This window comes from Leptonychotes weddellii, chromosome 3 (assembly GCF_054177405.1).
Source record: "Leptonychotes weddellii isolate Sample4059 chromosome 3, ASM5417740v2, whole genome shotgun sequence".
NCBI classification, from domain to species: Eukaryota; Metazoa; Chordata; class Mammalia; order Carnivora; family Phocidae; genus Leptonychotes; species Leptonychotes weddellii.
Window position 1 is genome coordinate 165,987,115 of NC_138371.1, and position 24,901 is coordinate 166,012,015.

The following is a 24,901-nucleotide window of genomic DNA, read 5'->3' on the forward strand; positions in this document are numbered from 1 at the left end:
AAGTACTAGCATCATGCTTTCAGGCATTCAGGAAAGGTCAGATCATTTCCATCTCGGTGCCCAGCCTGTGCTGCAGTCCAGGACGGGAACCCCCATCCCCCTTCCCCCCTCCCGGACCCCCCACCCCCAGCAAAGCTGGCTGGAAAGTGAATTTCTATCAGGGGAACCCCATTTTCTCGTTCACTTTTATTGGCCACTGAAGGCTCTGGCCTCACAGGAGAACATACTGGTGGGACCGACCCCTGGACACGCGGGGCGTGGTGGCACGCTCCCAACAGCCATGCACATTCCAGGGGAGCTTTGTGGCTCTTTTGCTGTTGTTGTTCAGAACCTCCGAGTCCCATTCCTGGACCATGGAACTTTCTTTCACCATAGAGCTGTTCTGACTACAAATTCATGTTAGCATCCTGTCCAACCACCCTGATTTTGTCGTCACTGAAGCTCGGGAAGATTATGCAGTACCGATTCCTGGCGGAAGGGGGCTCCATCCACATAGAAAACATAGAATATGAGTGGCCTCCTGGAGCTGCCCAAATATTGGCCCTTTCAGTGGACTTGCTCAAGGTCACACAGCTGGCAAAACCAAGCCTACAACGAATGTCTGAATGTCTTGAAATTAAACCACTAAACCACACAGCTCCACACCCAAGAATTCCTCAGATTTCTGGTGTTACATTAAGTTCCCCACTAAGGAAGCTCCAAATAAGTTTTTTGAAACAATGAGAAAAAAGCTGAAACCTCTTTTTCTTTTTTTTTTTAAGTAGGCTCCACGCCCAACGTGGAGCTTGAACTTACAACCCCGAGATCAAGAGTGACACGCTCCACGGACGGAGCCAGCCAGGGGCCCCTGAAACCTCGTTTTCAATAACTGCCTCCCTCAGACACAGTCCCGGACCCAGCAAAGGTATCTGAGCTCATCACAACTGAAACAAGTAGTCATCAGACGCAGTTAGGAGACTCCACCACCGGGCAAATGCCACCTTGAAGTGGGCCTCCATGGCCCCTGGCTCCTGTAGGCCCTGGATCACCCCCTAGATGGAACATTTTGCGTGACTGCCCACTGAAGACTGGTCTAAGTGGCTGGAGAATGTCTTGGGTGGTCTGAAGATAGGAATCCCAGTGGAGGGATGAAGGAGCAGGATGTAGCTCTCAAGGACAGAGGGTGCACTCACCAAGCTGTGTTAGCTCTCTGGGCCTCCTCTTGGCTCCAGCCTCACTGCTTTGGCCGCTCCTCCGTCGCCTTCATTCTCTGTCTCATCTCTCTCCTCTCTGGTCCCTGTGTCTGCTCTTGGTCTGCTTCTACTTCGCTTTTCCTTATAGTCTTACTTTCCTACCTCCCCTTGCCATTCCAAATGCAAAATCAACAAATGTAGCAAAGAAAACGAAATGGGGTAACAATTTTTTTTCTAATTCTGTGTCCATGTTTTGGAGGTAAATCTAGCATCCTAAATCGGGGGCTGTTTGCAGGATGCTCCATAGTCCTTCATTTACTGTGAACTTGGCACAGGAACTTTATTAGCCCATTTTACTGCAGAGAGCCCGAGTGCAGGGGACAGCTAATATTGTACTTTGGGAATCAAAGTAGAAATGCCAACGAGGCTGCTAATTATTCAGTAAATTAAATATTGCTGCCCAAACTGCTATTCCTAATGTCCTGCATTTGATCATGCTGTCCTAATGCAAAGGCAACATTCAGATTCTATTTAAGCAATAAAGATGAGGATCCCGCATTACTGGCTCCTTATGTTTTAGTAGAAATTATTTGAGTATGCAACCTGAAATTCATGATACTTATAAGTAACAAAGTTCAAGGATATAAAATTTGATTTCTATTGTGTTCTTTTTTTAAAAAAGATTATTTATTTATTTGACAGAGAAAGAGACACAGCAAGAGAGGGAACACAAGCAGGGGGAGTGGGAGAGGGAGAAGCAGGCTTCCCGCGGAGCAGGGAGCCCAATGTGGGGCTCGATGTGGGGCTCGATGTGGGGCTCGATGTGGCTCGATCCCAGGGCCCTGGGACCATGACCTGAGCTGAAGGCAGCCGCTTAACGACTGAGCCACCCAGGCCACCCCTGATTTCTATTGTGTTCTTAACTGTATTCCTTCTGGGGGTGGGGAGGGGAACATTACCAGAGAGGTAGCAATAGTGATTATTTATAAAAACAGATATTTTCAAATTATGATAAATATTCCATTTTAGGTAACTAAGGATGTGAACCCCCAAATCATTTTTTACACCTTTGCTTTGTAAAAATCTTTTAAAAATCAATTAGTCTTTGTGTCATCTAAGGAATTTTAAATTGTGAAATATATTTATGAGAATATTTAAGGTAAATATCTCCAAAATAAGGAGCAAATGAATGGGCCATGAATTTGCATGCACTCCTTCTGAAAACAAGCACATTTTAAAATGGTTTGTTCAAACGGAACCATTGGTCTTTTTCCTTCCTCCTCAAAGAGCATATGTGTTAGATTAGTACTCAGAAAAGAGCGTGTTTTCATAGCCTCTGGTGCTGCATTTATAAAAATCATGATGATTTTAGGTCTGCACCTTCATTTTTTGAATTTTCAAAACTTGTCCCTTTTTACTCTTTTATTTTCTTTCAACAAAACAAAGACAGAAGAACCCTTTAAGAAATTTTATACATTCCCACAGAGTCCCAGTTTGTTGACCTTCAGGCCACAGAGTAAAACCTTTCTTTTAAGTCAAGCATTCCCCATTGGGAAGCGCTCCAGCTTTTTCTTTTTATGAGGAATTTTAACTGCTGGACTTAATTTAATTATTGTATTTTGTACATACTCCCAGAAGCCCCAGGGCATGAGCTTTACTTTTTTTCAAAACTTTCAAATGAATCTTTAGAAATGCACACTTCTGATGGTAATGTTCCTTCTTTCACTTGTATTTCTAATCTAAATACCAAACTTGCATCTATCTGTTTCCTGACTGATTCGTGGAGAGGTTTCAGCCTCTCTCCGCAGATACACTTGTGAGTAGACAAGTAAGGATGTGGTTATTTGAGCCTTTAGTGTGGATGCCTGGGCTTTATAACAACAAAATAAAAACCATCTCCAGCTGAACGACATTTTAAAAACTTGATGGTTCTGGAAATGTAGTCTTCAATAAGAACGGTTCCTAGGTGGACACTGCCTTGAAATTAGTAGCATCCTGGCCCCATGGCTACGGTCTGCCACCATCTGTCCTTTTAGTGTCTATGAGCTACTCCCCCCTCCCCCCAACATCAACTGCTCCTCCCTGATCCCAGCAGAGGCTCATGTGTGAACACACACTCACACATAGGGAGTTGTCATCCCAAGCTACCAGCTAAGATTCAATATCTTCATTTCTCCTCTATCTTTATCCATAAACATTTCATTGGATCCTTCTGATTTCCAAATCAAAAACTTTGACCACATCTTGACTCTCAAAGGTGAAAAAAAAAATTTTTTTTTTTTGTAATTGCCTTAAAACTCATTTAGGAATGTTGAAATGTAGGGCAAACATAAATTTTCAAAAATTCATAACATCTGCCCAAAATACCTCATGGGGTTGGGGTTGGGTCAGTTATGAAGTAAGTTTCATTTTAGGATTTCTGAGACCTCTGAATTTGGGAAGATGTTTTTAAGCAGAATGCTTTGTGAAGTGAACCTGATTTTCTTACTGACTTTGATATAAATTTTAAAATTATAGAAATCACGGCATTTAGGTGCCAGAGAAGGACTTTAGAGATCATCTAGGCCAATGGTTCTTGACCCTGGCTGCACATTAGAATTACGTGGTGGGCATTTAATAAATACCAATGTCTAGGCCCCACCGAGACTCATTAAATCAGACTCTGGTCTGACCTGTCATTTTGCAGATTAAAAAGAAAAACAACCAAGCAAAACTCTGAAAGATTAAATGTGGCTTTTACATTAGGGGTCTAAGTCTAATTATGCTGTAACACAGTTTGGGAACTCCTAGCCAGGCTAAACTTTAGAAGCAAACTTACTTATAAGTAAGTAACAAGTAAGTTTCCATAATTCTGTTTAGGGCCACGTTAATTCTAAAATAGTTGACTGATTTCTCCCATGTGACATACTTTCTAATGTTATACACATTCACATCCCTGACTGATTCACAGAAGAGGTTGGTATAATCATAGTCTTAAAATGTCTTACACTTAATTTTTAAACTAAGGTACACTTATGTGGATGGCTACCCTCCTGTACATTTCACTTAAAAGTTCGACCTCTTCAGTGGCAGCATCATACTTCATGACTAATACTCGGCAAATTTTTAAGATACATTTAAAACATACAGGCAAAAAGCAATATTTGTCCCAGTTGACATCCGAAGACCTCAAAACACTTGAATTTTACATTGTACAGTGTTCACAGAAATGGAGTCAGGGATGTCAAGTAACAACTCATCTGAGTGAGTCCCCCAGTCCCCGAAGGCAGGAGTGAGCTTAGCCAGCATCTCTGAAGGCCCCGAGAGAGCAAGAGAGGTCGTGCCCAGCAAGGGCTCCTTACAGTAAGAAGCCGGGGGCTCAGCAAGCCTTTGAGCCATCTTTGTAAACACTTGCCCTCATCGGCCTCCCCCAAGAACATCACCTCCCTCACCTTTCCCGCTCCCCCTAATCTGCCTCCTTCTCCCCTTTTCCCATCAGGGATGGCAAGCTCGCAGGTCACAAAGGGAAGGGGAGAGTCCAGTCTTTTTTGACTTGAGGTCCTGGTCCTCTCAGGCAAGGACCTCCCCGGAGAGATCCAGGAGGCTTTGATCTCAGTTATTTGCCTTGGGCTAAAAGACCTCTGGTTGGCCACTCCTCTAGGATCCTAATAAGGCCAGGACCTGGGATCACAGATGCAAACCTTTTTTTTTTTTTTTTTTTTTTTAACCAAAGGGAACACTGAGGTGCAGTGATTCAAGCTATAGAGTTGCTAGGGGAGGGTAGGTAAAGGTTTGGCAGACTGAGCTAGAACAGTCCATTGATTCACCCCTCCAAAGGTATTTATTGAGCTTCTATGATGTGCCTGTGGTTAAGTGATGTCACTGCGTTCGTGATGGCTAGGAGGGCAATCCTAGAGATGGCCCTAAGTCCTCTATGGTCCAGAAGTTTCTGTCAGGAGTGAAAGCAGGGTGGGGAGTTGAGCCTTCCTTATTCTGGCTCCCCCCACCCCCATTCTGTTCTAACTACTCTTGATTATCCCTTATAACAAACATGCAGATGAACCAAGAATCTAGCTCCAGGTCTGAAACCAAAAGAGGGAATAAAAAGAAGGGAACTTACAAGTATCTTACCGGTAAATGCTGCATGCAGCCATAAAAATGGATGTTTATAAAAAGATTAAAATTTTTTCATGGCAAGAACTGCTGAAAGCAATATGTTTTTGCCTATCAAATGAATCAATCATTTTATGAGTGGTAAGCTCTGGGGCCAACACTCACATGGCTGGTGGCAGTGAGACCAGGTGCAGCCCACCTGGAAAATATTGGGCGGTATGTACCAATGGACTTGTCATCATTTTCTTGTACCTCTTAAATCTAGATCTGGGAATTTATCCCAAGAAAATTCTGTGATCCCAAATGTAGAAAAAGCCTCATTCACAAAGACTACTTGATTCACAGTTGTATCATTTAAATTATTGAGGTGTGGGGACGCCTGGGTGGCTCAGTCAGTTAAGCGTCTGCCTTCAGCTCAGCTCATGATCCTGGGGCCCTGGGATCGAGCCCTGTATCGGGCTCCTTGATCAGCAGGGAGCCTGTTTCTCCCTCTGCCTGTCGCTCCCCCCTGCTTGTGCTCTCTCTCTCTTTGTGTCAAATAAATAAACAAAAATTTAAAAATGAATAAATGAATTAATTATTGAGGCGTGGTTAAGCAAACCATGGGACATTTGTTTGATGGACTATTAGGCAGCCATGAAAACTGGCGTTTCCAAAGAAAATAAGAAAGTGCTTTTAATATAAAGTCAGGTTCAAAAACAGATACCAAGCTCCAGATGCCGAGTCTGGAGACGGACTGCTTGGCTCTCCCACTTACTATCTACCGCTGGTACTTACCTCACTGTGCCTCAGTTTTATTATCTGCGAAATGGGGGTAATAATAGGAACTACCTGATAGGTTGATAGGAAACTTAAATGAGATAAGACATAGAAAGAACAGGACCTGACATATAGTAGGCCCTCAACAGATGTTGGCTGCTATTAGTATTATGATGCGATTACAACCATGTTAAAAAGAAACCACATCAGAAGAAAATACACCAAAATGTTAGCAATTACTGTGTTTGGGTGACGAGATTCTTCCTTTTACATTTTTGTATTTCCAAATTTTTCATTAAATACATTTCAAATTTTGGGGGCACCTGGCTGGCTCAGTCAGTGGAGCATGCAACTCTTGATTCCTGGGTCATGAGTTCGAGCCCCACATGGGGTGAAGAGGTTACTTAAAAATACAATCTTAAAAAATATATATGTCAGGGGTGCCTGGGTGGCTCAGATGGTTAAGCATCTACCTTCGGCTCAGGTCATGATCCCAGGGTCCTGGGATCAAGCCCTGCATCGGGCTCCCTGCTCCGCAGGAAGCCTGCTTCTCCCTCTCCCTCTACTGTTCCCCCTACTTGTGCTCTCTCGCTCTCTCTGTCAAATAAATAAATGAAATCTTTAAAATATATATATATATACATATATGTCAAATTTTTAAAAACTAAGTTGGGGGGCTCCTGGGTGGCTCAGGCATTAAGCGTCTGCCTTCAGCTCAGGTCATGATCCCAGGGTCCTGGGATCGAGCCCCGCATCGGGCTCCTTGCTCTGTGGGATGCCTGCTTCTCCCTCTCCCACTCCCCCCTGCTTGTGTTCCCTCTCTTGCTGTGTCTCTCTGTGAAATAAATAAAATCTTTAAAAAAATAAAAAATAAATAAAAACTAAGTTGGAGCTAATTACAAATACAGATCTATTGAAACACTGCTTTTTGATCATTATATATGGACATACTGAGAAGACCCTGAAAAGAGAGGCCCCAGCAGGTAGTCTTCACATGACCCAAAACATCCTGCTGCCAGGACTCTGGGCATGCGCTTCCAAGGAGCTCCTTCTGGCTTGGCCACCACGGCCACTTCTCATCACAGAGAGGACAGGCTCAGGTGTGCTGGGTAGTGGACGGCCACCCAAGATTTGCAAGAAAGTACCTGAGTCCCAGTCCCCACTCTGGCACCCACTTCCTGTGGGGGCTTGGGCAGACCCTTTTCCTTCTCTGTAAGGAAGGATCTCTGATGCAATTAGCAGCTTCAGAGGAGAAAAACAGTTCGAGGGAATTTTTGAGATACTGCCTCGGAGGGAGAAGAATGGATTCTGAAAACTGTAATACTCCACTCCTGCTCTCCTTCTTCCAGGGCGGAGGGCCCATCTGCTCTGTTTACACACCTGGACCTCGTGTGACGGGCGGTTTAGAGGTGGCTCCCTGGCCATTTGTGGAATCATTCCTGCTTCCAAGCAGCACGCTACAGGCAGGTCTTCAAAGAAATACCAGAAGCCAAGTGTACTATCTGTCATCACTTAGTAATGCTTGAAGCTTTTTATATAACAAAAGGGGAAGAAACGACCCCACCTGGCATTGTGGGAGCCTGATCGTTCTTCCATCAGCTCCACACCAGAAGGGCTTTCTCTTAACTGTAAGTATTAGATCTGACTAATATGGGCAACCAATGCCTTTGGTAAGTACGATTGGAATAAAATAACGGTTTGCAACTTTATTTCATCTCACGCTACGATAAGGAAGGAACTGATAAGTTGCAGTGACAAGGAACCGCGTGGGCTTGGTTTTTGGGGTTTTTTTTGTAAAATAGACAAATGTGTCCCATTTAAAAAAATGGCAACATCATTTTTCTACACATACTCTTGTGAGGTAGGAATTAAAACTACAGAGACAGAAGGCACAGCTACTTGTTGGTTCCTGGCATCCAGCATGGTGCTGGCCCTTAATAAATTTTTGTTGAAGGCATCAGTGAATCAGCTAATGAATTCCCAAACCAAATGGAAGATGTTCTCCTCTCTCTTGTGTGAGATGCTAGGGATATAAAATGTGTAACTCAGGGTCCCACCCTTAGCAGCTCTCTCTGGTGGTGGATCCAGACCCACAGATAGAGAATGAGTCAAATACAATGTGACTGATTCCTAAAATCATACCGCTGGTTGTCAGGATTCTTCCGGAAGCTCCTCCTGTTTCAGGTGCTTATACACAGTAAAACATAATCCCTTCCTTCAAACGTTCACAGTCTGGTCCAGAAGACAAGCATGAAGCGTAGAAAGCACAAGACCACATGGAAAGCAAAACAGAAATATGTACCCTGCGGAGACACAGCACATGCCTTCATGGCTTCACCCCCAGGGTCCCAGCATAACATAAAACAGGGCTGGGGTGCTCCTGCTTAAGCCACTGTTACCCCCCTGCCCCCAACACAGGATGAACTGTCCATGAACTCAAGGTCATGTAGGCTCCACCAATGGGGAAGAGGCGTAGGCCGGCTTGAGGGATGGGGAGTGAGACTCCATCACAGGCCCTACTAGGGAACAACGGAGGGGGCACTTTGCTCCCATAAGCGGAGAGGGTGTCTCCTGGCAGGGACCAGGGGCAAGACCAGGCAGATGGCGCCCCACCTGTCTGCCTTCGCCGGCTCCTCTGAAGGCGGGGCTGACTTACCCAAGACTTTCCATTTCTGGAGCCACGCTCATCACCTCCATCCCAGGGGATGGGCGACTAATTATGAGTTCCTGTCCCTTCCACAGATGGGAAGGTTGTGCCCTGAGCTTAGCCATGGCCTCCACCCTCTGCCACTGCCTCCTCCCTCTGCCTCTGCTTCCTTCCTCTGACCCTGTCTCCTCCCTCTGACCCTGCCTCCTCCCTCTGCCTCTGCCTCTTCCCTCTGACTCTGCCTCCTCCCTGACTCTACCTCCTCCCTCTGACTCTGCCTCTACCCTCTGACTCTGCCTCCTCCCTCTGACTCTGCCTCCTCCCTCTGACTCTGCCTCCTCCCTCTGACTCTGACTCCTCCCTGACTCGACCTCCTCCCTCTGCCTCTGCCTCCTCCCTCTGACCCTGCCTCCTCCCTCTGACTCTGCCTCCTCCTTCTGACGGCCTTTGCCTGCTCTTACCAAATACGTGTGTGATATCCCCGCACCTCACAGAGAGGAGCGGGTCCTGCTGCCCTTCCAGAAAAAGCAGCCTGGCACCCTGTAGCCCCAGGCCCTGCTCAAGAGCAGCAAATCAGTCAAGGGCTGGCATCTCTGGGTCATCTGCGAGACAGCCAAGTGGCCCTCCTGGCCCTCCCGGCCCCCACACGTCCTGGGCCCAGCCTGCGATTCAGCGCCTCCAAACCCAGGGCCCTTCCTGTAAAGGCCCTGTCAACACTTCCATTCTAGACTTCTCCTCTGAGAGTTTACAAGTTACCGGGAGAATGAGACGAGCCCAGGCGGAAAGCTGCCGTCCGTACAAGGCAGCGACTCTGGGCCGAGGGAGCACAGGGTGGTGGTGCTGTCAGAGGGAGCTGGCATTGACACGGCTGCCACCATGACGTGTGCATTAAAACGGACTTGTGTGGAACGCAGTGCTTCTTTTAATTGCCGCAAACAAATAGCCTGGGCAACTTTAAGAAGGACTGCTGCAGTAGCTTCCCGAGCAGCGTGAGCATATATTACCAGGAAGTGCTTTGGGGTATTGTTTGCTGAGAAAGGCCTTACATAAATTGAAACTCCTTTTGCTCGCAGCCGAGTCCTGAAAGTTCATGCAGTGAGAAACATTTCTCACCGTGCACAAACTGTGAATCGTATATAAAATTAAATTTTCTGATGAAAATCTGCATTGTCGGACCTCCTGCTGACTGCCACCATTTTGCTGAAATAAGATACTATTTGTGGTAATGGCCGCGCGGGAAACATGTTATCATTGATTGTAAACTGGCCTCACTCCTACGGCTTAAAAAATCTGGAGAGCTTTATTGTGCAAACATGGCATTCTCCGTACAAATATTACAGAGCAAAGCCTTACCACCGATTCATCAGCTGGGGTGCACGCAGGTTACAATCCGACCCATCGGCCCTAAATCTCTGCACCCCCAACACTGGGCTTCAGGTAGCGTTCGGCAAGGTGCAAGATGTCAGCAGGAGAAGGAGCCGAGCCTGTGTAACCATCTGCTGCTTAATTTAAAAAATGTTTTGCTTCACGAGGGCATTATTATTTGAGAGGCGAAGGCAGATAAAAAGAAAAGATGAGGCCTAGGAAGAATTGAAATTCAACAACGCACCCTACCCCCACCGGTGCGTGCCCCAGGAAACCCCCAGCATGGCCCCACCGCCTCTCCCCAGACTGCCAACCTCCGAGCCCCGGGTCTGAGAATCAGCCTTATGAAAATCAGCAGCGCTGATAGAGGAGGCCAAGCTAATAACTTCGCTTGACAAATGCAGAATCTGAAACCAAAACAAGGACGATTTTTTTTTTTTCCTAAGAAGATCTGTGTTCAGAATTAGAACCCCAAGGGCTGGCTTTTTCAGCTTTCATTTTCCCCAGCTTTGAGTTTACAAGGGAACGCTCTCCAAAAGTCAACATCAGCCAGGGACACATAAATATTTTTTATTGCCTCTTAACCATTGGAATAGATTGTCCCTCTCTTTCATTCCGTAAATCACTTTGTTGCTTGGGGGATACAAAATCGCTTTGGCTTACAAAGAAAGATGGGGCGGGGTGGGGGTGGGGTGGAGCGAGGTTTCACAAAATCATTGATCCATAGCGGTAGAGCTCACAGTCTGACAAATAAAATGAGCCAAAACGAACCAACTTCTTAAGGAACAACCTAGTCTGAATTTAATAAGTCTCACCAAATCTTTTTCCAGAAAAGAGCACTAAGATTACAGGCAAAGCCAGTGCTAGAGCTGAGTGAACTAAGGCACGTGCTTTGAGGGAGCAAATGCAAGGTAAGCGGCTCCAGGTGGATGGGGACTCGGAACCTAAAGTTCAAAAGCACAGACTTCCTGGAAGGCACCTGCTTAAAATGGGTAGGATTGCACACACATCGCGTCGCATCACATCACACAGGGCTCAGAATGTCCTTCTGCACTTTCTTTGACCTAAAAGCCAATCCTGGGTATTCATATGCATCAACTAAGCTGTCTCACCTGTGGGAGAAATTGGTGGGGGGTAGAAAGAGGAAGTGCGCAGTGGGGTACCTGACCCAACCCCCTGTGTATTGCCTTGCCTATAGGATAGAATGTGGGGAAACTACTATTACGCCGACTTTGGTTTCAACTGCATAATAACTAAATAAAATAATTTACAAATTCATGAATTCGCTATTTTTGAAAATTATTCCACTGGTTTTCTTTTCTCCCTCTAGACTTCTCTTGTAATTCCCAGTCTTCCATGTTTTCCACAACTCTGACTAGCCCTAACCTGAGTTTCTTACATGGACATAGTGGGGACATGGTAGGGGGGGTAGCCATCTGTTTTCCCTTTTTCTCTTATTATTTACCATCCATACACATGCCTTCTATTTAAAAGCCGATAATAAAATCAGTTGCGATATTACATCCATCCATACGATAACATGTCCTGAATTTACCAGGTGCTAGGAGCTAGACTACTAATCCTCTTTCACTCAAGAGTTCTGCCAGACTGAGGAATCCATCAGAAGTCCCAGGTTTACTAACTTTTGAACTAAGATCCGAAGAAACCAAGAGAATCTACAGTAGGGACTTGCACCGGATGGCACCTCATTCTCCCGACTTCACATCTCTTCTTTTTCCAGTTAACCAAACATCCCCAGCCCTCTCCTTCTTCCTCACAGAGCTCTCCTGCCCAAAGGATTCCTTTCCATGGCTCTGTTATCTCCTCTAATCTTGACCAGAGATGGAGTACTTGATCTCCCCATGCCTCTGCCCCAACTTTACCCACATTTTTGCCTTCGGCTTCCATTGATTCTTTAAAGTCATCAATTGTTTCTGTAAAAAAGTCATTAACAATATTTTTTTTTTAAGATTTTATTTATTTGAGAGAGAGAGAATGAGAGACAGAGAGCACGAGAGGGAGGAGGGTCAGAGGGAGAAGCAGACTCCCCGCTGAGCAGGGAGCCCGATGCGGGACTCGATCCCGGGACTCCAGGATCATGACCTGAGCCAAAGGCAGTCGCTTAACCAACTGAGCCACCCAGGCGCCCCAAGTCATTAACAATATTCCACTGCCTTTCCACAGCTTGCAGCAAGAAGACATAATGCTTGTCCCTCTATAGGGCACCAAAAGTCAATGACAGGATAGACACATTAAAAAATGAGTCAAGATTTAACAGGCTGGGCAAGCCAACCATTCCTTGCTCACGTGCTCTGGCAAGCACAGCCAAAGGGTAGGCAAAGTTTGGTAATGTGGCACGAGGGGAAGAGCTGGGTGAGGAGGAGCTCCAGGGGCTGGTGGTGCTGTCACTTCCCCTCCCCCACAAGGCCCTCAAGCCCAGGCATATACTAAAAGGCCAGACAGTGAGGCCCTGCCCACCTTGGGGATTACTGGTAGAATCCCTAAAAGGAATGGAAATCTCCGGCTGGTCTCCATCTTAAGGAAGAGGTGGGTTTTCAGATATGTATCTGCAATTCTGATGGTTGGCCATCACCCAATTCTCTTCCCCATTAGTCCCCCAAAGAGAAAGGCCAAGCGCCATCCCTCCATGAACCTACTCTTGCCCATCACAGATCACAGAGGCACGAGATTTATTAGACAAATAGCCAGGGCGGTATCACTCCTTCTCAGCCAAGGGGGAGTTGAAATACCCTCCTTCACCAGTGACAAGAGGATGCAGTGGGTAAGGCACACATGCCCATCTCCCTTCTTCCCTCTTCATTCCCTTCCCTCTCGATGTCTCCACCTTTCTCCTGGTATGAGTGTCTTCTTTCTATCTTCCTTCTACTTCTTATCCCCTTCCTGAGTTCTAGCTCTTTCTTTTGTGTTGGCTGACACCAGGGGGCAACATAATCTCACCTTCTTGTCACTTCTTTCATTTCACCGGTAGAGGGAAGAGTTTGGGAGAACCTTCAAGAAGTAGAAGGTAATGTGGAAATTATTTTGAAATATGGAATTAGCGAGCGCACTAGGACAGCTCTCTCAAAGGCATCCCGTGCCAAGGCATTCTGTTCCCGTTGGTAAATAATCTGTTATAAAACTGTTTAAATGCATATTAACTCACCAGAGCATGACACTGGCAAGATTTCCCTCCAGGCTGTGTTTTGCTAAGAGACAACTTTCAAGTGATGTGAGACCTGAGCGTAAACTAACAGAAGTCACACATTAGTCAAGGTAACACGGCCACTCCATCCCTTACTCACCATTTAGTCTTTTGAGAGCTGGCTTTTTTGTTTCAGAAATAATTAGGAAGGCATTTAGCCCTCAGTGTCTTGTTTTGAGTACCTATCATCTTCCCCCTCTAGGTGCTCTAAGGGCGCGTATGGCTTATTTGGGCAAGTCGGGCTGAGTCAGTCAGAATGACTGATTATGAACCACGCAGCAGAGCCCTGGGAGCAGTGAGTGCCCCCAGCAGCCTCTGTCCTACTTGGAAGCCCATGTGAAAGCGTACTCCACCACACCTTCCCCATCCCGCCACACGTGTTGAGGAAATTAGAGAAGGTTCCCCTTGGAAAATGTTGGGAAGGAAGGGATTCAGAAACTAAATTTGCCACTGAACTGACCATTTACCAAGTCATCATCCTGACCAAGTTAACATCAATACCTTTAAAAAGGTAGACAACGTGGAGCTAAGCAATCTGCTCAACCATCGCAACGTGCTCAATTGTTTGAATCTAATTACTTGGCCTGGATATTTTCTGCTTGGTGTCCCCAGCCTTTGAACCATTTCCAAAGCCAGAGCTTTATAAAAAGGGTCTTTGAAAACCCTAAGAGTCTGTGATTCTGTCATTCTTTAGGTGGATTTTTGATCCAAGTGGCTGAATTTATCCTTTGCCTTCATTTCCTCATCAATACTCTTTCTTCAGTTAATGATCTAAAGCAAGAGTTCTCATCCTGAGGTCCAGAAGTGGACTTGAGCAATTCTACGAATCCCTGGAAATTGTGGGCAAAATTCTACGTGTATGCACATTTACGGTGTTTCTAGGGAGTGGACACATTACTTTAATCAGATTCTCAAAGGGCTCCAAGACCTCCGTCTTGTCGCTGTACATTCATGATGTTCACTAGACCGGGGATTCCCCAACCAACATGCAAGAACAGATTACAAGGTGTATACCTGGACAGGGCCAGGAATGGCTGCAATTTCTAAGCTGATCATCTCCTGCCAAGTGCTGCCCAGTTGCTATAAAAATATTTTCTCTGTATGCCACAGTGTATAACAAGTTGGGAAGCACTGCATAAACTCCTCACTTTTTTTGCTTTTTTTTTTTTTTTTTAAGTAAGCTCCACGCCCAACATGGGGCTTGAACTTATGACTCTGAGATCAAGAAGCACATGCTCCACTGACTGAGCCACCCAGGCATCCCTAAACTCTTTCTTCACTTTTATCCCATCTACCATCTTTGCTTTCTGCATCTCTTTCCTCATTTCTAGGGCCTTATTTTTTTTTTAAGATTTTATTTATTCATTTAAGAGAGAGACCACAAGCAAAGGGAAAGGGAGAAGCAGATCCCCTGCTGAGCAGGGAGCCCGATGAGAGGGTCGATCCCAGGACCCCGGGATCATGACCTGAGCCGAAGGCAGACGCTTAACGACTGAGCCACCAGGGCGCCCTAAGCACATGTTTCTTAAATTTATAACTACACTGTTACTAACCAGGAGGTTATGTGGCATAAAATAAGGAATGGAAGATCAAGCATATGGGTGTTACTCTCCTTTCGGGGTGGCACTGGGAGAGTCTGCTAAACCTGTCACTGTCACCAAGCCCCTAGGTCCGCAGATTTCACTTTGCTATCCAAGAAAAACCACAGACCCAAAGAAGTCTTTTCTTGAAACCACACTCTGAAATAACAAATTAATTCTTCTTAGACTATTTCCAGCTACAGTTAGAAAGGTCCCCCATCTGGGTGCTCCTAGAAAGCATTACTGTCAGCATTACAGAACGTTGCTGAAGAATATTTATACGAGATGAGCCACTTCCTTCTTAATGAAACTGACAACCAGACTGAATTCAGGATCACTTTACTTGAAGGATATAATCTCTGGCAAATCCTTTAAGAAAGCCATCCTATCACTTTTCTATGTACTTTATAAATGGAATGTATTTGAAAAAATGCCTGAAAAATCACTAGCCGTCATTTTAAAAGGCACTGTTTTAGCCAATATCTGGAGTTAGAAAAAACTATGTGATGGGGTCCCCAAAATAAAATAAATATAGAAAATATTACTTTCTTTTTTAGAATAAAATAATAGATTTGCAAGTTGCCTAAAAAATTAAATATTGTTTTTAAAAATGTTTGCTGAGTCGACAGAAAAAGAAATGCTGCACTCCCATCTGCATCCATTACAACAGAGGATTTACTGGTTATTATTCACTAACCCTAAGTGCGCTCCGGCTTTTGAAGGGAGAGATGAACACAGTTGGGAGTGGGGGCATACTGTAGACATTTGCAGGGTGATTATAAATAAATGAAACAATAAGCACACCCCAAAATCCACCTCTTACTCAAATCATCTACAGTGTAGATCATGCCAATTTAACTTGATTGAGATATCCAGATATCCCAAGGACCTCAAATTTGTGTGATACTGATGATTAACAATATTTCTTATTTTGTCAACAGGAGCCACTTGAACTTCATTATGGTGATGTCTGTTTCCATTTTCTCTTACTTTTTTTTTATTTTTTTAAGATTTTATTTATTTATTTGAGAAAGAGCGACAGAGATAGAGAGAGAGAACAAGAGCAGGGAGGAGAGGGAGAAGCAGACTCCATGCTGAGCAGGGAGCCCGACACGGGGCTCGATCCCAGGACCCTGGGATCATGACCTGAGCTGAAGGCAGATGCTTAACTGACTGAGCCACCCAGGTGCCCTGCTTACTTTTTTTTTTTTTAAGATTTATTTATTTATTTTGGAGAGAACATGCACATGGTAGCGAATGGGGGGAGGAGCAGAGGGAGAGAATCATAAAGCAGACTCCCCGCTGAGCATGGAGCCCCATGCTGGGCTGATCCCACGATCTTAGCCATGAGATCACCACCTGAGCCAAAACCAAGAGTTGGACACTTAACTGACTGAGCCACCCAGATGCCCCATTTTCTCTTACTTTTGGTTGCTAAAGATATAATGGTAATGAAATTTTCCTTTTCCTTTTGTATTTTTTCACTTAAGAGTTCAAAGTATGTTTTAACATCTTTTCATTTTCCTTTTGCTCAATCTAATAGCTAAAGCTGCTTTCATTTTACTTCTTTTTAAAAAGATTTTAATTATTTTTTATTAGAAAGATTTATTTATTTATTTTTAGAGAGAGAGAGAGAAAACGCAGAGGGGAGGGGCGGAGGGAGAGGGAGAGAAAGAATCTGAAGCAGGCTCCACACCCAGCACGGAGCCTAAAGCAGGGCTCAATCTCACAACCCTGAGATCACAACCTGAGCAGAAATCAAGAGTCAGACACTTAACCAACTGAGCCACCCAGGCGCCCCTACGGATTTTATTTTTTAAGTAATCTCTATACCCAGCATGGGGCTCGAACTCACAACCTGGAGATCAAGAGTCATGTGCTCCACCAATTGAGCCAGCCAGGTGTCCCTCATCTATACTTCTGTGGTTTGACCATCTCTAAGTAAATATGTGCTTTCTACTTGATACTAACCTAATACGTTTCTCGACACAGGATTTTCAAAGCCTCAGGAGAATCAGTTTGCAAATCCCCCACAGTCTCATAGGGAAAAAGTGATAGGGAAACGTGCAATGCAATGGCTACAGCATGAGATCAGCAATCATGAAGGTCTGCCTGGAACCCTGGTGGGGGCCTTTCATTTTCTCATATTTCTTTTCTCTCTTAAAACATAAATGCACAATAAGAAAAATAAGTGGGGGGCGCCTGGGTGGCTCAGTCGGTTAAGTGTCTGCCTTCGGCTCGGGTCATGGTCCCAGGGTCCTGGGATCGAGCCCCGCATTGGGCTCCAGCCCTGCATCGGGCTCCTTGCTCAGCGGGAAGCCTCTTCTCCCTCTCCCACTCCCCCTGCTTGTGTTCCCTCTCTCGCTGCGTCTCTCTCTGTCAAATAAATAAATAAATAAAATCTTTATTTTTTATTTTTAAGGTTTTATTTATTTGCGAGAGAGGGAATGAGAGACAGAGAGCATGAGAGGGAGGAGGGTCAGAGGGAGAAGCAGACTCCCCGCTGAGCAGGTAGCCTGACGCGGGACTCGATCCCAGAACTCCAGGATCACGACCTGAGCTGAAGGCAGTCGCTTAACCGACTGAGCCACCCAGGCGCCCAATAAATAAAATCTTAAAAAAAAAATGTGGAGGGAACGAATACGTGGGCTTTCTAGAATCCTGGCTTTATGCTCAAATCCCCCTTAGCACATTTAGCCTGGAGCTACTTGCCATCTAGAACTAGGATGAATCAAGCCTTTTCAATTTTCTAGTAAAGCTCCTGGTGGTAAAATTACAGGTACTAATTCCTAAAGAAGTGGGAGGAAGCTAGGAAGTAGAGATGTGTGCCTGGGTGCATTTAGGATGGGACAGAAAGAAGGTGAATGGGAGACAGAGCCTCTGAGGGGTCATGGAGTGAATGGGAATCGTGCAAACAGTATAAACCCACACAAGAATTCTGACATGGGTGGTGACATTTCTCCGTATTGCAGCCACTGACCCAAGAACAGAAGTGCTGGCCCCTAACAACCTGCCTCCCCTGGGCTTCCTTCCATCCCAGGCTGCCTGTCTCCAGCTTCAGCTCTTCTCCCGGCCTTTCCCAAACACGCGTACCCCAGCCCACCTTCCCAGGACTCTGTGCCAGGCGACAGCCAGCCACTGTGCGCACCATGTTAACAGGTAGGTTTCCTGCTGGGGATGTCAGGCACCATGCCAGCCTGGTACAGACCACCTCTGGGGCCAGGTGGACATGTTGGGGCCCATGAAATCCCATGTCACGGTTGCCACCTGTCTCCAAATACAGCCCTAGAGGGAGCACAGAACCTAGGAAACTCAAACCGCCTGCTCCTACACACTTAAATTGCTAGTTCCTTAAAGGAGGGACATTGCTATTATCACAGGCTATTGAACATTCAGCATGTGCCATGCATTGCGCTAATCATGCCTTTTGTTTAGAGACTGATTCTAAAGATGCCTTTAAAATCAGTGACTCCTCTGGGTGCCTGGGTTCCTCAGTCGGTTAAGCCTCCGACTCTTGGTTTCAGCTCTGGTCGTGAGATCAAGCTCGAGTCGGGCTCCGCACTGGGCGTGGAGCCTGCTAAAGATTCTCTCTCCCCCTTTCCCTCTGCCCCTTGCCCCATCTCCCTCTCTAAAAAAAAATAATAATAATGATAATAAATAAATAAATATAGAATTACCAGATGAGGGGCGCCTCGGTGGCTGAGTCGTTAAGCGTCTGCCTTCGGCTCAGGTCACGGTCCCAGGGTCCTGGGATCGAGCCCCACATCGGGCTCCCTGCTCCGCGGGAAGCCTGCTTCTCCCTCCCCCACTCCCCGTGCTTGTGCTCTCCCTCTCTCGCTGGCTCTCTCTGTCAAAAAATAAATAAAATCCTTTAAAAAAAAAAAATTACCATATGACCCAGCACTTCCACTTCTGGGGATGTACCTCAACAAATTGAAAGCAGAGACTCTAATAGATGATGGTACACCCATGTCCCTCATGGCATTATTCACAATCACTGAAAGGTGGAAACAACCCAAATGTCCACTGACAGATGAATGGATAAACCAAATGCGGTGTTGGCACACAATGGGATATTATTCAGCCCTAAAGAGGAAGGACATTCTGACACGTCCTACAGCAGGGATGAACCTTGAGGACATTATGCTCCGTGAAATAAGAAGTCACAAAAGGACACAAACTCTATGATTCCTCTTCTATGCGGTACACCTAGAGGAGTCAAGTTCATAGAGACAGAACGTGGAATGGTGGTTGCCAGGGGCTGGGGGAAATGAGGTACTATTGTTTTATGTATACGGAGTTTCAGTTGAGTGGGGAAGGTGAGAAAGTTCTGGAGACGGATGGCGGTGACGGCCACACAACACTGTGAATGTTCTTTTTTTTTTTTTTCAATGCAAATGTTCTTAATGCCACTGGACCATATTCTTAAAAATCTTTAATATAGAAAATTGTACGTCACGTATATTTTACCAAAACAAAATTGTTAAAAAAAATCAACCTCCTTCCTGCCATCCCTAGAACCCCACCTGATGTGTCCATGCACACTACAGAGCACTCGTACTCATCCGGGACCTGAACTTGCTCTGGCTTGCTTCACCCGGACCCTGACAGCAAAGCACAGGCCTCAGCTCTGCATCCCTGGTGCCCGAGCCCCAGATGGTGCTCCTCTCCCCAGTGTCCACCCTCGGCTTTGACTTGGTGACCTCGCAATGACTTGGCCTTCGGCTGTCTGTGGCCCGGGCTTGTCCTCAAAGGCCAGCGCCCCAAGCCCCAGAAGTAAACCTTCTCCCTCTCCGTCTGCCCCTCCCTCCGCTCATGCACTCTCTCTCTCTCTCTCTCTCTTTTATAAAAATAAATATTTATCAGAGAGAGAGAGAAACAGAGAAACAGAGCAGGGGGAGGGGCAGATGGAGAGAGAATCTCAAGCAGACTCCCTGCTGAGCACAGAACCCAACATGGGGCTTCATCCCAGGACCCATGAGATCATGACCCGAGCCAAATCAAGAGTCAGACGCTTAACCAACTAAGCCACCCAGGCAGGCGTCTGAGAAGTCCTTTATAAGTCTTGGTCCTGGATGACACCATCTTGATTCTCTCCCTCGGTGATATTAAAGTTATTATTTAGGGAAAGGAGAAGATGTTTGCTACAGTCTGACTGGTGCTCACAGCAAGCCAGATGTAAGCTAAAGGTCCCACTGTGTGTAAAAACAGTAAAAAAAAAAAAAAAAAAAAAAAATCCCCATGTGACCACATCATAATAGCCCAATCTAGGAAATTCTGAGACTAGCAGTTCAAAGCAGACTCTTTTCTGAGCTCCAGTGGCCTGTTAGCTTTAAACCCCGGCGTCCAATTCATGATCGTGGGAAAGCCTGTGAGGAGGGTTTCCATTAAAGAGCATCAAATACAATCAAATTCTGGTCTTTCCCAAATACAGATATGATTTGGCTGCCTCTCCAGCATGCCTGCAGCACCTGGGTGTTTAGTTTGGAATCCGATCGCTGCCTACATTTCGACATCTCCCATAGGTGCCGCACACAAAGAGTCCTCAATGGCCCCTGGCGGAAATTCTTAGAAAAACAATGCTTCTGGTTGTTGGAATCACAACCGCCACTTTCGCTCCCCGCCTCCCCATCACCGAAGGGGCTGTTTTGACTTGAATCACAGGGGCCCATGCAGACTACCTGCGGCCCAAATGTGCGTGTGACAATGGACACTCCTCTGCTGGCTGCCCGGTGTTATTTCAGTCGCTGCTGGACGGATGGGCTCCGTTCCAAGTGGGGAAGAACCACACCTCGCAGAGGACAGTTTTTACAGGGCCGTCTCCTCGCCGCACACAGAATGTCTCATCCCTTGGCCAGGGTGGGAGCCGAATGGGGGCAGATCGCTCCTGAGTATCAGAGCACTGGTTTCTCCCGCAGCATCCGCTCTCTGGTCTCAGGGACAGAACCTCAGGGATCCTGGCCGTCGGCTCCCCCCCACCGCCCGCCCCGCTCGTTTCTGCCACGTGTGGGCCTGGCGTTTGCAGCCCAGCAGCTGTTGGAACACGGTAAATCCATTCACATCCTGACATATCCCGATGACTAACACGGGCTTAGCGAGGAAACAGAAGCGTCTGACAAGCAGAAACAACTGAATTACTTGTGGAGGGATGAGGAAGTGACACCCCAACGGGCTTGATCTCACCATTTGGTTTGGACTGGGGAGCTGACCAGGGGGAGGCCGCCGGATGTCCTTGCAGTCATCCACCATCATTAATTCCGAGCAAAAGAGGAGCAGGGCCGGTGTTTGGGGAGCAGACGTAAGACGGATAAGGAGATGGTGGTCTTGAGACCCTACTAGACATGAAAATAAATCACTCAGACCCCAAGACTTGACGTGAGAGGCAGTCTCGTTTGCAGGCTGGAGTGTGGGCTTTGGAATCAGACAGAACTGCCTCTGCCATTTCTTCTATGACCAAGCCATGTAACCTTAAGCCTCTGTTTCCTCATTTGTAAAACGGGAATAATAATAGGGCTCCTCCCTAATGGGTCTGTTTTCAGGAATGACTGAGACTGCTGTATAAAGCACTTAGCATATGTGTGTATGAAGCCTGGTATATAATAAGCACCTAATTAACGTAGGTATTAATCATAATAGTCTATTTTCAACAGAAGATAATGAACTTGGTGTTTGTCCACACGTGCAGACAGGTAACCGAGAATTCACCTTGGGCTAACTAACCCAGCTCCTAAAAGAGTGTGGAATCAAAAGGAAGCTCAACACTTACTGCTTCAAAACACACTTTCTCACCAAGATCCCCACCCCCACCTGCATCAGAACCTCCGCCAGGAGGAGAAATAGAGAACCGTCTAAGGCTTGAAGCTGTCAGGGCATCACCAGACTTTGTGTCCTCAGTCAGAACTCCGAAAACACTCCCACCTCACGTGGAACACCATTAAGAACATGTTCCCACATATTCCATAAATTACAGGGCAGCAGTATGCAGGGATCATCAGCCATAGTGCTTGGGATGTTTCATCCTGCAGAATCTACTGGACTGGATATGATTAACAAGTATTATACAAATAAAGTATTATGTGCTACATCAAGCGCACACAATTCCATTCCCCTGGAACAGTGATTACCATAATCTTCACTTACGAAATACCTACGCATGACGTTCCTTTCCTTGTGGACATCTCTTTTTTTTTTTAAGATTTTATTTTTAAGTAATCTCTACACCCATTGTGGGGCTCAAACCCACAATTCTGAGATCAAGAGTCGCACACTCCACCAACTGAGCCAGCCAGGCACCCCCACATCTTAAGTCCATCTGTCGGAACGCATCAGAGCCTCCTCCCCAAGCCAGTAGAATGAGAATGAATGGCTTGTTCACACCTGTTTCTATCCCACAAAGTCAGCCGGGAGGTCATGGATGTGGCCCTTTATAGCAACGCTGGTCGAATGAAAGCACGAATTACCAGACTAATAACTAGTGATAAGCTGGAGAGAATGTGACACGGAGAGATATGAATCGGATTCTGCAGAAGGGTGGAAGTGGGAAACTTTGGAAGAATTCAACGTGCTTCATGAAGGACTTTCTGTTGTGACCTCCTGCTGACCACACCAGGGCAGGGCTGTGCCAAGCTGTCCACAGGTCCGTCCGTCCATCCCCGTCCCTCTGGCCCAACTCCAGCTCACTCTTCTCATCCTCTCCTGGCCTTCCCTTGGGCCTGTGGTTGGAGCCTAAGTGTTGCTTTGGGTCTTCCTGTGAAGTTCATCACTACAGAGGCTTGTCCCTCTCCATGCCATGTTTTAGTTGCAGCCCATATTTTTTTCTGATTGACAAAAACTATGAAAACTGACATGCTTCCTGGTCCTCTCTATCCCACAGTCGCCCAGCAAACACTCACGCTTGCTGTCTTGGACTGGGTCTTGTCTCCTCTTTCTCATTCTCCTCCACTGACATCCCTTATTTGCTCTGGCAGCTATATACCCAGGGAACATTCGAGTCCTGTACTGACCCAGGGTAACTAAGAATATGCTGAGCCTCAGGTCTCCATATTTCCTTAAAGCCTTCCCCCTTGCCTTAGTTCTAACCCCGTTGACTATTTATAGACACCAATCAGCACAAAGCTGTTTGAAGGGCTGCCCCTTCCTTCTACCTCCCTCAGAGCTGTCTCCAAGAATTGAAAGCAAGAGATTCACTGAAACACACTTCACTGATTTATTATTAATTGTCCCTTAGGTGGGCACAGAAAGTACCAAGCAGAGGCAGGGATGCATGACTTGTGGTCACTGAAAAACATTCAAGTGTCTGCCCAGGTCCCGAATTTATACCATGAACAGGGGAGCCAAAAGGAAGAAACAAAAGTCACAGAGATCGGATGGGAAGCAGAGAGGGAAAAGGAGGAGGCAGGAGCTTGATGAGGAGTGGGAACAAAACAGGGAAGCTCGCTGGACAGGGAAGAGGGAGGCTTTCTTGGAAGTGAAGCCAAATTCCACCATCAGGGTGTGGGATCCAGAAAACTCTCACCAGTCAACATGAGTAAGAGCCCACCGGCAGAAAGACAAATGCTGCTTCTGGCCCCAGAAACAGGCAGGGACAGCCAAGGAAAGCAGATTCTTATCTTCTGGACAAGGGCCCGGCAACACACCAGCTCAGAAAACATATTAACAAGAAAGGGACATTGGGGCAGCCGGAACATTGTTACTGCCAGCAAAGCATGTTGGAAGCTCCCACCTGTAGAAGAAAAGCAAACACACACCTCACCACACACACACATTCACACAAGCACACGCACTGTGAAAAAATAAAATGGCACCTCACTCCCTGAGGTGAGCTGGAGTGAATGTGACACGGAGAGATCTGAATCCCTCAGAGCTCACAAACAAGGCAGAGACGGTGACACGCAACCAGACCTGAGAGGCCTCTTCCCAGTGATTCAGTTGTTGTGGGCTGATTTCTATTTCCCAGAGCAATTTATTTGGGAAAAGGGGCCTTTTACTGTTGATATTTTATGAATGGGCCAGAACCATACAGATAATAGTGAACAATACAAACTTGATGTTGCAGAGTCTGAACAACACCCCTTGGCTTTCACTCCTTAGGATTCTCCTTCCTGCTCCCCCAGAGTTGTTCTATTTTTTATTGATTAGCATGCATGAGCCCCTTCTTAGGGCAAGGGACTGAATCTAGCAGAGATACCGTGTTATTTTCATTCCCCGAGAATTTAATGGGTTTGGCCCCCCGTGGTGTGCTGGGCAGGGGGTATGACTGTCTTCCAACATTGACGAAGATGCTTGTGCTATTCACTGACTTACCCTTCCAGCAGCGAGGCGTCCGTTCAGACTTTACCTAATCAGTGTGCCGACATCAGTAACACACCCTTTAGGGAGCCCGCAAAACCGAGGGTCCTTTCAGACCACTGGGTGAATGTGGCATAAATCAACTATTAGTATAAAAAAGATCTGAGGGGTATGGGCACCTGCCTGGCTCAGTCGGGAGAGCATATGACTCTTGATGTCAGGGTCATGAGTTTGAGCTCCATGTTGGGCATAGAGCTTACTTTAAAAAAAAAAAAAAGATCTGGATGGTATGTGAGGTACATGTGTCTTCGAGTGGTATCGCTGATCTTCATCTCTTCTGAATGCTAATCTTTGTTAAAAGACACAGTAACGGGGCGCCTGGGTGGCTCAGTCGTTTAAGCGTCTGCCTTTGGCTCAGGTCATGGTCCCAGGGTCCTGGGATCGAGCCCCGCATCGGGCTCCCTGCTCCGCGGGGAGCCTGCTTCTCCCTCTCCCACTCCCCCTGCTTGTGTTCCCTCTCTCGCTGTATCACTCTCTGTCAAATAAATAAATAAAAAATCTTTAAAAAAATAAAAGACACAGTAACTCTGACCAGCCTGTGACATGGGAGTGTTTAACGTAGTCCTAATTTCAAAAGCAACCTGCTAGACTAGCAGGGCAGAATGTTCATCTTGTTAGGCAACTGAACTGCCCTCTGAAACATTAAATGATGAAGGTGGTAGCCAGGGGCTCAGGGCACAGGGGCCAGGGGGTTGCTGTTCAATAGGGGGGAGTTTCAGATTACAAGGTAGAAAGA

The 24,901-nt window shown here is 46.3% G+C and overlaps 2 long non-coding RNA genes across 2 annotated transcripts in view; one reads left to right on the top strand and one right to left on the bottom strand.

Moving 5' to 3' along the window:
• LOC115940441 (uncharacterized) overlaps positions 1 to 24,901 on the bottom strand; it is an 89,679-nt gene that overhangs the window by 60,281 nt on the left and 4,497 nt on the right. The window lies entirely within an intron of this gene.
• LOC145720700 (uncharacterized) lies at positions 761 to 7,980 on the top strand. The gene is made up of 2 exons (XR_014143884.1): positions 761 to 904; positions 7,373 to 7,980. It is a non-coding gene; the product is annotated as an uncharacterized LOC145720700 (long non-coding RNA).